Source organism: Geotrypetes seraphini, chromosome 13 (assembly GCF_902459505.1).
Source record: "Geotrypetes seraphini chromosome 13, aGeoSer1.1, whole genome shotgun sequence".
Lineage (NCBI taxonomy): Eukaryota > Metazoa > Chordata > Amphibia > Gymnophiona > Dermophiidae > Geotrypetes > Geotrypetes seraphini.
In genome coordinates this window covers 75,512,698-75,526,223 of record NC_047096.1, presented here as the reverse complement: position 1 = coordinate 75,526,223, position 13,526 = coordinate 75,512,698, and the positions used below count along the sequence as shown (strand labels likewise).

Sequence of the window (13,526 nt, the reverse complement as noted above, 5' to 3'; positions counted from 1 at the left end):
GAGGGAACGAGGCCAATTTATAGGTTGCGGGGGAGGAGGTGGTGCCAAAACCCCTGACACAGGCCCTGACGCTAGGCAATCTTAAAAAAGCTTACTTGAGCATGCAAAATGCAGTTCTACGTGCTTAAATCTTTAACATTAGCCCGATAGCAAGGGAATACGGTGACTGCCGAAGCTGGTGGTGCACCAGAACATGTGCTAATGCCTTGCGGTTCAAAAACAAATTTAGCATGCGACAATCATTTCAACAAGGGAGATAAATTTGTAAGCTCATATCCTTTATACAAAAATCTCATGGTCACAGACCTGTGAGAAAATTTACATGGAAGTCGAAAGAGGTGGTAGAGAGTGTCCAACTTCAAGAAAGCCTGGGATAGGCACATGGGATCTCTTAGAGAGAGAAAGAGATAATGGTTGCTGCGGATGGGCAGACTGGATGGGCCATTTGGCCTTTATCTGCCATCGTGTTTCTATGAAAGCAGTCCAAAAGGCTAGTGTGCTGACCCTGAATCAGTGAGCAGACCTGTTAGATCATGAACACCTCTTCGAGACTAAATGGATCAGACTACCCAATTAATCCCACAACCAAAACCCTTGGCATCACCCTGGACCGAAGCCTGACGTTTGAAGATCACACTAATATTCAAGTCAAAAAATGCTTTCTCACTCTATGGAAACTTCGTACCATTAAACAATACTTTGATTTCTTTTCCTTTCGACTGCTGGTTCAATCCCTGATCTTAACTACCTTAGACTACTGCAATATTATATACTGGGGATCTCTCAAGAAAACCATCAAACGACTGAGAGTCATCCAAAATGCTGCAGTCCGTCTCATTTATGGCCTCAAGAAATCAGACCATGTAAGCCCATATTACAAAAAACTACACTGGCTGCCTGTGGAAGAAAGGGTCATTTTTAAGCTTGCTTGCCTTTGCTTCAAAACCATGACAGGTTCATCCCCATCCTATCTGTCTCGCCAATTCAAATTCCCAGGCACAACCAATACATACAGTACCTACTTGTTCGCTTTTCCATCCCTAAAGGGTTGCACCTACAAGAGATACCTTGATAGAACACTATCATTCCAAGCAGGCAAATGGAGCAAATGTTTAACCAACTTCATCTCAAATGCTCTTTCGTACCAAACCTTTAGAAAGTCAATTAAAACCTATCTCTTTGACAAATTTCTCTGACCTCACCTCAACCTGATGTACTTCCAAAACACTTCTAAACTTAACATGCCAATGCAATTTCTATAATGTCGCTGTCTGTATACAGTCTCTTCCCTTGTAAACTGCTTAGAACTGTTTGTGATATGGCGGTATATAATAATAAAGTTATTATTAGCAGCCCACATTCTCCTCATGTTAGATAGAGCAAGACCACCCAGATGCAGCTTTCCCACTGTCGTGGCTTGAATTTCAACCTCTTCCCTAATGTATAGACCCTAAGGTCCTGCTTTAAGGGTGTTCGCACTAACAGCTAGAGACCCTGCTAGAGTAATATACTTTTACTATACTAGGCCATCACTAGTTACTAGCAAGAAGGAGTTTTCCCCTCGACTGGTATTCTAATGAAGTGAGGAGACGAGTTTTGGAAGGAACTTGCCAAGGGCATAAAACCCTTGTCTTTGGCTTCTAATCTCCCTTGCTGCCAGTGGCATGCCGTCAGGGCCTTCAGGGGATTCATCCCACCCTCTAAAGGCCCCAAGGGCACTGCTCTGAATTTTATAGGTTGAGCAGGCAACAGGCAGTTGCTGCTCAGCCAATCAAATTCAGATCTGTACTGTCAGGGCCTTCAGGGGGATTTGAAGAATCCCCAGCCCAAGAGCCCTGCTTTTTTTTTTTTTTAATTTATTTACTTTTCGTTTGATGCAGTTTGACTGGTTGAGCAGGCTGTCTACTCAGCAAATCTAACTGCATCAAGCAAAAAAAAAAAAAAAATTAAAAAAATTAAAAGCAGGGCTGTAGAGCTGGGTATTCACCGAGTCCCCTGAAAGCACACACCGCACGCCACTGCTCGTTGATGACCTTACATGAAAGGGGAGGCTCCAACCAGTCCAATGCTTCTAGCCATCTAAGCCCCAGGAAGCACAGGAAAAAGAACATAAGAAATGGCTTCGCCGGATCAGACCCTAGGTCCATCCAGGCCAGCGACCCGCACTCACGGAGGCCAAGCCAGGTATTTCCTGCTGAGAAACCTTGTTTACTCATATCCCTCAATGTGATTTGCGAGAAGGTGTGCATCCAACTTGCCCTTGAATCCCAGAATGGTGGTCTCCATCATGACCTCCTCCGGGAGAGCGTTCCAAGTGTCCACCACTCGTTGTGTGAAACAGAATTTCCTGATAATTGTCCTGGGCCTGGTGCCCCTCAGTTTCAGTCCATGACCTCTTGTCCGAGTCACATTTGACAATGTGAATAACGATGTTTCTTGCTCTATTTTGTTGAATCCTTTTAGTATTTTAAAAGTCTCTATCATGTCCCCTCGCAGTCTTCTCTTCTCGAGGGTGAACAATCCCAGTTTTCCGAGGCGTTCTTTGTAGCTCAAATTCTCAATACCTTTAACTAGCTTCGTGGCTCTGTAAGGATAAACTTAGCCACTGCCACTTAAGCTCTGCAGTGTGACTGGGGCAGTGGGAAGAGGAGCCTATTGGACCCGATCCTGGCACCAAAGAGCAAAGGAGAAGCTGTGTATTTCCTGCAGGGCAACCAGAACCACCATCCTCTAACAAGATCCTGGAATAGCTCCAGAGGCTGATGAAATAAAAACTGCTTACAGCTACAGGTTCCCTGGGACTGTCACACATCCAACCAGGACCAAGTTACCTAAAATCCCTAAATCTCTCAGCACCTCTAATAATTAACACTGGAAATGTCAATTCTTTGCAACATACTTGAGCTGTTTGCCACATTGTTATTTGGGAAAGCTAAGGAGAGAATATTCACATATTCTAACAGGGATGAAAAATAAGAGACTTTGTAAATACAGTTTACATTCTGCCTCTGTTATTTCCCCTAGTTTATCTATTGAAGAGACTTTAAGTAAACCCATTGATTCAGAATGACCACAGTGAGTGCAATACGTATGGCACAACTTAGGGTCTCTGTCAGCCCAGCCCCAACTTGTACCGGGCCATGGAGTACTGCGGCCAGCACTGGTCGCCGTACATGAAGAAGGACACGGTACTACTTGAAAGGGTCCAGAGAAGAGCGACTAAAATGGTTAAAGGGCTGGAGGAGTTGCCGTACAGTGAGAGATTGGAGAAACTGGGCCTCTTCTCCCTTGAAAAGAGGAGACCGAGAGGGGACATGATCGAAACATTCAAGATAATGAAGGGAATAGACTTAGTAGAGAAAGACAGGTTGTTCACCCTCTCCAAGGTAGAGAGAACGAGAGGGCACTCTCTAAAGTTGAAAGGGGATAGATTCCGTACAAACGTAAGGAAGTCCTTCTTCACCCAAAGAGTGGTGGAAAACTGGAACGCTCTTCCGGAGGCTGTTATAGGGGAAAACACCCTTCAGGGATTCAAGACAAAGTTGGAAGCAGGTGAGGCTGGACTCATTTAGAGCACTGGCCTTTGACCTAAGGGCCGCCGCGAGAGCGGACTGCTAGGCATGATGGACCACTGGTCTGACCCAGCAGCGGCAATTCTTATATCCTGATGTCAAACCAATAGATTTGGTTAATGGTCCCTCCAATCAGTATCTGGGCACACAGAAAGGATTCACTCCCTTCTCCACCTTACACCTAACACTGCAGCAATGCTACCTTCAGCTTTCAGAAACCACCTGATCCTCCCATCCCCCCACTCTACAGGAGAATTAGATTTAGGCCTCCTTTTACGAAAGTGTGAAAGCAGTTTCTAGCACGGGGAGCCGCGCTGTGCTCCCGACGCTCATCGAGTTCCTACGAGTGCCAGGAGCCGCGCAGGCCATTCAGCGCGGCTCCCCGCACTAGAAATTGTTTCTAGTTTCGTAAAAGAGGGGGGTTAAAGTTTTGACTAATTTTTAAAGCTTTACAGCTGGAAGTTTCTTTATGCATCACTATTGCCTTGGGAACAACATGAGCTTAGAGCTCTGGTGATAAGGGATTGCTACATAGAAATTGGAGCAACATTTTTCCTTTGGATTCTTTTATTTTCCATCCCTATTTAACCTATAATATTTTGTAATCTTTTCTCACCTCTTTCCCCTTTTGTGTTTCTTGGTTTGGTTTCTGCTTTATTATATTTCTAGTGTTTTAAAAAAAATGTTCCCTCCCTTGCTTTCACATTTTAAACCCCTTAGAGCTGACTTTTTGTTAATATACGCGAGTATATGCCTACGTACTCTCTAGACTAGACTACTGCCAACTCCCTATTCAATGGTATCGCTGCAAGAGATCTAAAATGCCTCCAAAAAGTCCAGAACTCGGCAATTCAACTCCTATACAACCTCAGCTACCATGACCCCATTACTCCAGCGCTCTATGCAGCTCACTGGTTACCAGTCAAAAAGCGATGCATCTTCAAAGCCCTGGTCATGACACACAAGAGATTCTACAAAAAAATCCAAAACCCTCAAGCCTACATAGCATCCAAGCTATGCCTATAAACCCCTAACCGCCTCCTTCGCTCCAAAGCGGAACAAAGACTCAGCATTCCCTCCGAATGAGTATGGCGTACAAAAGATCCTACAGCCATTTCCTACCTCAGCTATGGAACAGACTACCCACACAGATCAGGTCGCTAGACTCACTAGTGACCTTCTGCAGAGCAGTAAAGACCTTCCTCTTCCGCCAGTTGGGCCATTAAAAACTGCCTCCTCAATATACTTCTCCTAGTACTCTTCGCTATGACCAGTCTGGTCTCTAGAATAATCTCTGTTATTGCCTACTGTAACCTATTTGTTGTCATGACTAGTCTGTGTTCAAATGATTATGAATGTCTACTTGTAACCCGTTCTGAGCTTCTGGGAGAACGGGATAAAAATCGAAATAAATAAATCTCTATCAAGTAAACCAAACTGAACTTTCATTTAAACAGATCTTCTGTATTCATGATAACAGATCCAATATTTTGGATTGCCTTACCTCAGTGCACTTCATTTATTTTTAGAGGCTTGATATTGTGACCAGGTACAGCCAAGCTAGGCTCAGCAAGTGGCCTAACTCAGTGCACACCGACCTCGGCTGAGTGGTTTGCGGGGTTGTTTGGTAGCTTGGTATTGCTTTAATAAAGAGTTCAAAAACAATGGTACAATTTCTTTGTATAGTTTATTATTCATACACCGCAAACAAACTTTCAAAAGTGACTTCCAGGTTTGTATCTTCCTATGCTTATTTTCTAAAGCAAACAATTCCAGTTCAAGCCAAAATACCAGGAAAAAAAAACCTTATTCAAAATGAAAGCTTTTCTTTGACAGGCCAAACTCCTTGGGGGTTATAGGCTTAATGCCCCCAAGGGTGGGATCCACTCCAATAATTTTTTCCTCAATGCATCAGCTTGGAAGATCCCCTCCCAAGATCTCAAAACAAAATGGCCGCCTGTGGCTTGTATTTTAAAGTTCAAACAAAACTTCACTTTTCACAATAATTCTGTGCAAACTTCTTTATCAGTGGCCTTCAGCTTACTTCCATGCCTTCTAGGCTAGGCAAATCAGTTCCCTCCGTTTCAATGTCAGAGCAACTAACTTTCACTATCATCTGGCACAAACACAGCATTATCATTAGGGAGTTGTATTAAGACCTGCACTATAATATGTCCGTTTGCTATCAGGCCGCTTCAGAGACTTTTCTATCTCTTAAATTTGTTTAATTTTATTTTTTATCTTCTTTCATTAATTTTATTTCTTTGATTTTTGATCTTGGAAATGTATTATATATTGTTATTACATATTTTTAGTTTATCAGGTACTTTAGCTAGATTGTGAGCCTTCGGGATAGATAGGGTCATTTTTCTCAAGTACCTAATTTCATTTTAGTTTGACACTTTGTAAACCGCTTAGGTCAGTAGAATGCAGGAGCGGTAGATCAAATCTTAAATAAACATTACTCTCATCCTCACAAACTTCTACCTTAGTTTGCTGCCATGGTGAAGACTGCTGCTTTCGGCTCTCCTAGGCTGTAGTCTGCTGTATGACTCTGGGTTGCTGGAGCTGTTTCTATGCTGAAAGTTACTCCCTTTTCTTTCACTGCAGTGGGCTGATTAGCCTACCCTATGAAGCCTTCTAATCTGGCCTGAACCAGTATCAGCCTGATTGGGTGTGGCTTGTAGTCCATCCCTGCTTTTCCCTTTCCATGGTCTTGTGGCTGCTGGGACATGTAGTCTTTCTGGCTGTTTCCTTACAGCTGGCTTGGGGAAAGCTGAACCAGTTCTGGATGCTTTAGGTGTGGCTTGAGGTGGTTTAACTATAGCAAGGCATGGCTTTTGAGTACTCCTAGGTGCTGCTTTGGGAGTTAAACTAGCAGGCTTAGGAATACTTTTAATGTTTTTAATTTTACCTCCCTCTTCTGGCAAGGCTTCCTCACTAGGAACATGGGAGCCCTGTGACAATATACCACAGGTGATCCTCCGTGGCAATTATGTGGTTTACAATAATAATAATAATAAAAAGCAGGGTAAGAGACATAAAATGAAGAGGGGGGGGGGGGAGAGGTAGAAGAGGAGTCAGATGGCAACTGATCCAAAAGATTCTGTACACAGGTGAATTTTGAGGAGAGATTTGAATCTTGGGTAAGAGGTTTCAGAATAGATGTAAGATGGCAAAGAGGGGCCTACGTAGCTGAGACTAGCCTTGCAAGACAAAAGAATGGAAGAGAGGGGATTAATGGTCGAGGAGATTAATGGTCGAGGAGAGAATTGGACAAGGGGGTTAGGAGGACATTCAGGTAGATAGGGGCTGTAGGGAAACAGGACATTAAAAAAACAGCCAAAGAAGCTTAAATTTAGGAGTTTTTTTTACTAAGGCGTGCTAGCTGATTTAGTACGCGCTAAATGCTATTCTATGGACACATTAGTATTTAGCGTGCACCGATATTTAGCGCACTCTAAATCGGCTAGCACGCCTTAGTAAAAGACCCCCCCTTAATGCGTGTGGAAACCTGGAGCCAGTGTACCGATTGAAGGGGAGTGACGGGGCAAAATGGTGAGCTGGATAGAAAACCTTTCAAGCAGTAGACTGGCTCTATTGTCGCTATTTCATGGGACAGAGAGGAAGGCCAACCTAGTCAATACGTGAGATAATGATAGGGAGGAGAAGAGTACGTAGAAGACAGCAACAAGGGGGGGTGAATGCGGTGGAATGGAAAGGAAGAGCAGACAACAGCATCAGTCTGAGGCTTGAAAGACAAGGTAGAGTCAACCCCTCCCCCCCAACCACCCTTGTACTGAAAATGGTTTTAGGCCTATCTGTTCTGAAATAATTTGTAATGTATTCATTTATTTCCCGCTTTATACAATAAATACATACACAGTATAAAAATACAAAAACACTAATACAGACATTACAGGCCTAAGAACGATAAACAAATCAGCGGGCAGCGCTCATATATGCACCCCCCCTAAAAATTAAAAACTTCATCTTGCAAAATAAATATCGTTGCAATAATCGCTTAAATTTGCACAGATAATCCTGCTGCCGTATATTTTTTAGACTTTGACTGTATTTTCAGGAAGATCTATAATTGAATCTTGTGAACTGCTTTGAACTTTTAAAGTGGTTAAGCATGATATAAGCGCATATATAACGCATATAACATAACATGTTGATATATTTGTCCTAGGAATGCCTAGAACTGTTTGGGGCATGTGTGGGTAGAAATGGTATCATTTAAAGAACTAAGGCCGGTATTGGACAGACTTGCACGGTTTGTTCCATATATGGTGGGCTGGGGAGGGCATCAATGGGAACTCCATTAACTTGGAACATGACTACGTTACTGGCCAGACTTTACGGTAGATATCCTGCAAACAACGGGATGGTTGGATAGGCTGGAGTGAGCTTGGATGGCAACTTCAGATGTTAGAACCTAGGACAATACCAGGTGGACTTTAGTCTATGGCCCAGAAATATCAGAGAAGAAGCAACTTAATTTAATCATGTATTTTTAATGACAATAACTAATGGACACACTGGATGGACCGTTCAGGCCTTTATCTGTCATCATTTACTATGTAATTATGTAATGAATTGTAATATTGTTATTGTGACCCGCTTTGAACCTTTTTTTGTGGGGCTATGGTGGAACACAAATCTCTAATAACGTAACAGCCACAAGTATATATGAGGGACCACTGAAAAGTTCTCAGCCCGTGCAACAAAGTTGGGGCAGTCTCCATCGAGGGCTGTACATTTAGTCCAGCGATTTTCAACTTTTTTCGTTCCATATTTTTCTGATGGAATGAAAAAAAAGTGGAAATTCACTGGACTAAGGGCCTGATTCTATATAGGACACCAGACTCAGCAGCTATCTAAGAAGCATCCTTTGCAGAATCACATCTACCTGAAAGGATAGATGCCGTACCCCCCACCCCGATTCTCTAACCAGTGCCCATGCCAGCTAGCGCTGGTTAGAGACTCACGTCTGCCTGATTGCAAAGGTAAACGGGTTAGCTGATTATCTTTGCCAAGGGATCCCTTGCCATAAGCTGATTGCAGCATGGGAGTCTATGATCAGCTAAGCCGACAGGACTCCCCTGCCGTGATCAGCTGAGCTGGCTGCAGCAGAGGATCCCCCCAGTACTCTCCCTCCTAAGATTGGCAGGAGGGATGCCCCTTCTCTCCTGCCTAACACCCGCCATCATCCCTAAAACTGACACGAAGGATGCCTACTCCCTCCTGCCGCCAGGCCTCCTTGATCCCCTGACACCCAACCCTGACACCCCCACACCCCACCCTGATACCCCATGAACTCCCAAACACCCCCCCAAAACCCCTCCCCCTCTGAAACCAAGTCCATCTCAATAATGGCCTATGGACTTCTCTTGTAGGAAAGTAGTCAAACCTTTTTTAAACCCTGCTAAGCTAACTGATTTCACCACATTCTCCGGCAACGAATTCCAGAGTTTAATTACACTTTGTGTGAAGAAATATTTTCTCTGGTCTGTTTTAAATCTACTACTTAGTAGCTTTATCGCATACCCCCTAGACCTACTATTTTTGGAAAGAGTAAACAACAGATTCACATCTACCCTTTCCACTCCACCCTGCATTTTATAGACCTCTATCTCCAAACTGAAGAGCCATATCCACTTTAGACTTTCCCATTCCTTTCATAATTTTTGTCGCCCTTCTCTGTACCTTTTCTAATTCCGCTACATCTTTTTTGAGATACGGCGATCAGAATTCCACACAGTATTCGAGGTGCAGCTATACCATAGAGTGATACAAGGGCATTATAATGTTTTCATCTTTGTTTTCCATTCCTTTCCTGATAATTCCTAACATTCTCTTTGCTTTCTTAGCTGCCGCCGCACATTGAGCTGAGGGTTTCAACATATCCTCAATGATGACACTTAGATCTTTTTCCTGAGCAGTGGCTCCCATATAGAACCCAGCATTACATAACTATAGATCGGGTTCCTCTTTCCCACATGCATCACTTTGCAGTTGCTCACATTGGCCCTAGTATTCTTTTCAATAAACGCCATCTTCTCATCAACGCATTATTTACCCATATACTGCCTTTTCTACTTCTAAAACAGGTTTAAACATGGAAATTGCTTTTCGGGAGGCAGAAGTGCTAGCTTTTGGTTAGAGCTGGCATTGCTTGGAGCAAAAGAGGGTCTTTGTGTCTGCGGAAGATAAAAGTCTACAGCAGCAGCCCTGGCTTTCACCGACTGCCGATATGCAATCTGTCATCTTAGTCAGTGCTGGCCCGTTGCCAGTTTAATGGTTTTCAAACGTGTTAATGGCTCAATAAACAGCTGCACAATGATGCCTGTTACCTGTATCAGTATATGTTTATTGGAAATTGTTCAGAACGTTTGTGATGTAAAGGAATATAAGTATTTTAAATAAATAAATCTAGTAATTTATCACAGTGCCACTATTTTCTCTAAACCAATAAATCAGTCAATGTACTGGGCTGGGATGGGCTATTAACGTAGAACAAAATCTTTTCCAGAGAAAGGAAAATGGTAAAACCAGACAACATAATTTGAGGTTGAGGGGTGGTAGATTCAGGGGCAATGTTAGGAAATTCTACTTTACGGAGAGGGTAGTGGATGCCTGGAATGCTCTCCCGAGAGAGGTGGTGGAGAGTAAAACTGTGACTGAGTTCAAAGAAGCGTGGGATTTAGAATCAGAAAATAATATTAAATATTGAACTAAGGCCAGTACTGGGCAGACTTGCACGGTCTGTGTCTGTTTATGGCCGTTTGGTGGAGGATGGGCTGGGGAGGGCTTCAATGGCTGGGAAGGTGTAGATGGGCTGGAGTAAGTCTTAACAGAGATTTCGGCAGTAGAAACCCAAGCACAGTACCGGGTAGAGCTTTGGATTCTTGCCCAGAAATAGCTAAGAAAAAAATTTAAATTGAATCAGGTTGGGCAGACTGGATGGACCATTTGGGTCTTTATCTTCCGTCATGTACTATGTTACTATGTTCTTGGTTAGTAGTACAGAATGACACGGGGACACAGGAACTCAATCGCTCCGTCCCTGTGAGTTTTGTCGCTGTCTCTGCTCCATTCCTGCAAACTCTGCCTTAACCACACAAGCCTCGAACACTTAGGATTTTAAAGGGTTTGAGGCTTGTGCAGATGAGGACGGAGCTTAGGCATTGGTGGAATGAGGCATTATGACATCACAATCTGAGCTCTAGAATCTTGCTACTTAGGATTTTAAAGTGTTTGAGGCTTGTGCAGATGAGGGCGGAGCTTAGGCATTGGTGGAATGTGGCATTATGACATCACAGTCTGAGCTCTAGAATGTTGCTACTTAGGATTTTAAAGTGTTTGAGGCTTGTGCAGATGAGGACGGAGCTTAGGCATTGGTGGAATGTGGCATTATGACATCACAGTCTGAGCTCTAGAATGTTGCTACTTAGGATTTTAAAGTGTTTGAGGCTTGTGCAGATGAGGACGGAGCTTGCAGGAATGGGGCAGGACCAGGAAAAGAACTCACCAGGAGGAGTATGTGGTGCAGTGGTTAGAGCTACAGTCTCAGCATCCTGGGGTTGTGGGTTCAAACCCCACGCTGCTCCTTGTGACCCTGGGCAAGTCACTTAGTCCTCCATAGCCCCAGGTACGTTAGATAGATTGTGAGCCCACCGGGACAGACAGGGAAAATGCTTGAGTACCTGATTGTAAAACCGCTTAGATAACCTTGATAGGCGGTATATAAAAGCCTAATACACTTGAAAATGAATTCCCGCAGGGACAGGGAAAAATTTGTCCCCGTGTCATTCTCTAGTTAGTAGCTAACAGTGGCGTGCAGTGACATTTATAGCAGGGGATTCAGCTGACCAACCTTAGCCCTCGCCAAGTCGGGTTTTCAGGATCTCCACAATGAATATGCATGAGATCTTGAACAAACTGGGGGAATGGGCAACGAGAAGGCAGATGAAGTTCAACTTTGAGAAGTGTAAAGTATTACATGTGGGAAGCAGAAACCCAAGGTACAACTATACGATGGGAGGGATGTTATTGAATGAGAGTACCCAAGAAAGAGACTTAGGAGTAATGGTGGACATGACAATGAAGCCGTCGGCACAGTGCGTAGCGGCCGCTAAGAGAGCGAATAGAAGGCTAGGTATAATCAAGAAGGGTTTTACAACCAGGACGAAAGAAGTTATTCTGCCATTGTATCGGGCGATGGTGTGTCCGCATCTGGAATACTGTGTCCAATATTGGTCGCCATACCTTAAGAAGGATATGGCGATACTCGAGAGGGTTCAGAGGAGAGCGACGCGTCTGATAAAAGGTATGGAAAACCTTTCATACGCTGAGAGTTTGGAGAAACTGGGTCTCTTTTCCCTGGAGAAGAGGAGACTTAGAGGGGATATGATAGAGGCTTACAAGATCATGAAGGGCATAGAGAGAGTAGAGAGGGACAGAAAGAGAGAGAGAAAGGGAGACAGAGAGAAATAGAGAAAGAGAGAGAGAGAGAAATAGAGACAGATAGATAGAGAAAGATTGGAGAAACTGGGATTCTTTTCCCTGGAGAAGAGGAGACTTAGAGGGGATATGATAGAGACTTACAAGATCATGAAGGGCATAGAGAGAGTAGAGAGGGACAGAGAGAGAGAGAGAGAAAGAAAGAGAGAGAGAAAGGGAGAGAGACAGAAAGAGAGAGAGAGAGAGAAAGGGAGAGAGAGAAAGAGAGAGAGAGAGATAGATAGAGAAAGATTGGAGAAACTGGGACTCTTTTCCCTGGAGAAGAGGAGACTTAGAGGGGATATGATAGAGACTTACAAGATCATGAAGGGCATAGAGAGAATAGAGAGGGCAGATTCTTCAAACTTTCAAAAAATAAAAGAACAAGAGGGCACACGGAAAAATTGAAAGGGGACAGATTCAAAACAAATGCTAGGAAGTTTTTCTTTACCCAACATGTGGTGGACACCTGGATTGCGTTTCCAGAGGGCGTAATAGGGCAGAGTACGGTACTGGGGTTCAAGAAAGGATTGGACAATTTCCTGTTGGAAAAGGGGATAGAGGGGTATAGATAGAGGATTACTGCACAGGTCCTGGACTTGTTGGGCTGTCACTTGAGTGGACTGCTGGGCACAATGGACCTCAGGTCTGACCCGGCGGAGGCATTGCTTATGTTCTTATGTTCTTATGCTTACAAGGGAGGTAGGGCATGCAAATAATTTCATGCACATTCAGTGGAGAAATCCTGAAAACTCGACTGGATCGAGGCTCTCAAGGCCCAAGGTTGGACACTCCTGGGCTAAACATAGATCCCTTAATGTGCATCACTGTGGCAAGAATCTAAATTGCTCTAAATTCAAATCCATGCTTAAAGCCTCTCTTTTTAAAGATGCGTATGAGGTCTAGACCTAGGATTACCAGATTTTCCTTTTGGAAAATCCCGCCTCCAAGCCCCTCCCCCACTCCCTGCTCTTGTCGGGGCAGGGAGGACGTCCGTGCATGCACATACGCTATGCAATGAGGTCATGCACATGTGCGCATGACATCATCGTGTGCCAGATGTCCTCCCTGCCCTGCTTTTCAAAACCATCCGGACCCCTGGACATGAACTCAAAAGGAAGACATGTTCGTGGAAATCCAGCCATCTGGTAACCCTATCTAGACCTGGATCAAGTTGCAAATTTCTCCGCATGCCCTTATGGTTTTTCCTCCCCCATCACTTTTTTTTTTTTAAGCACTGTATTCCCACCCATTTCCCTTTTCTATCTAGTTTAGGTTTGATGTATGACTTGTTTAACATTTTATTATGTATTAAATATCCCTTCTGAGTAAAGGCACTGCCCACAAGATGAGTAAGACTCTGAGAGACTTTGAGTAAAGTAAGCAATATAATTTATTTACATTTTGGGCCCCAAATGGTCCCCTCTATGCACAGAAATCGGCAAG

The 13,526-nt window shown here is 43.8% G+C and overlaps 1 long non-coding RNA gene across 1 annotated transcript in view; it reads right to left on the bottom strand.

Moving 5' to 3' along the window:
• LOC117347683 overlaps positions 1 to 6,217 on the bottom strand; it is a 60,744-nt gene extending 54,527 nt beyond the window's left edge. Inside the window, exon 1 of the long non-coding RNA XR_004536818.1 lies at positions 6,060 to 6,217. This is a non-coding gene — a long non-coding RNA (uncharacterized LOC117347683). The remainder of the gene's footprint in view (positions 1 to 6,059) is intronic.
• Between the last annotated feature and the right edge of the window lie 7,309 nt (positions 6,218 to 13,526).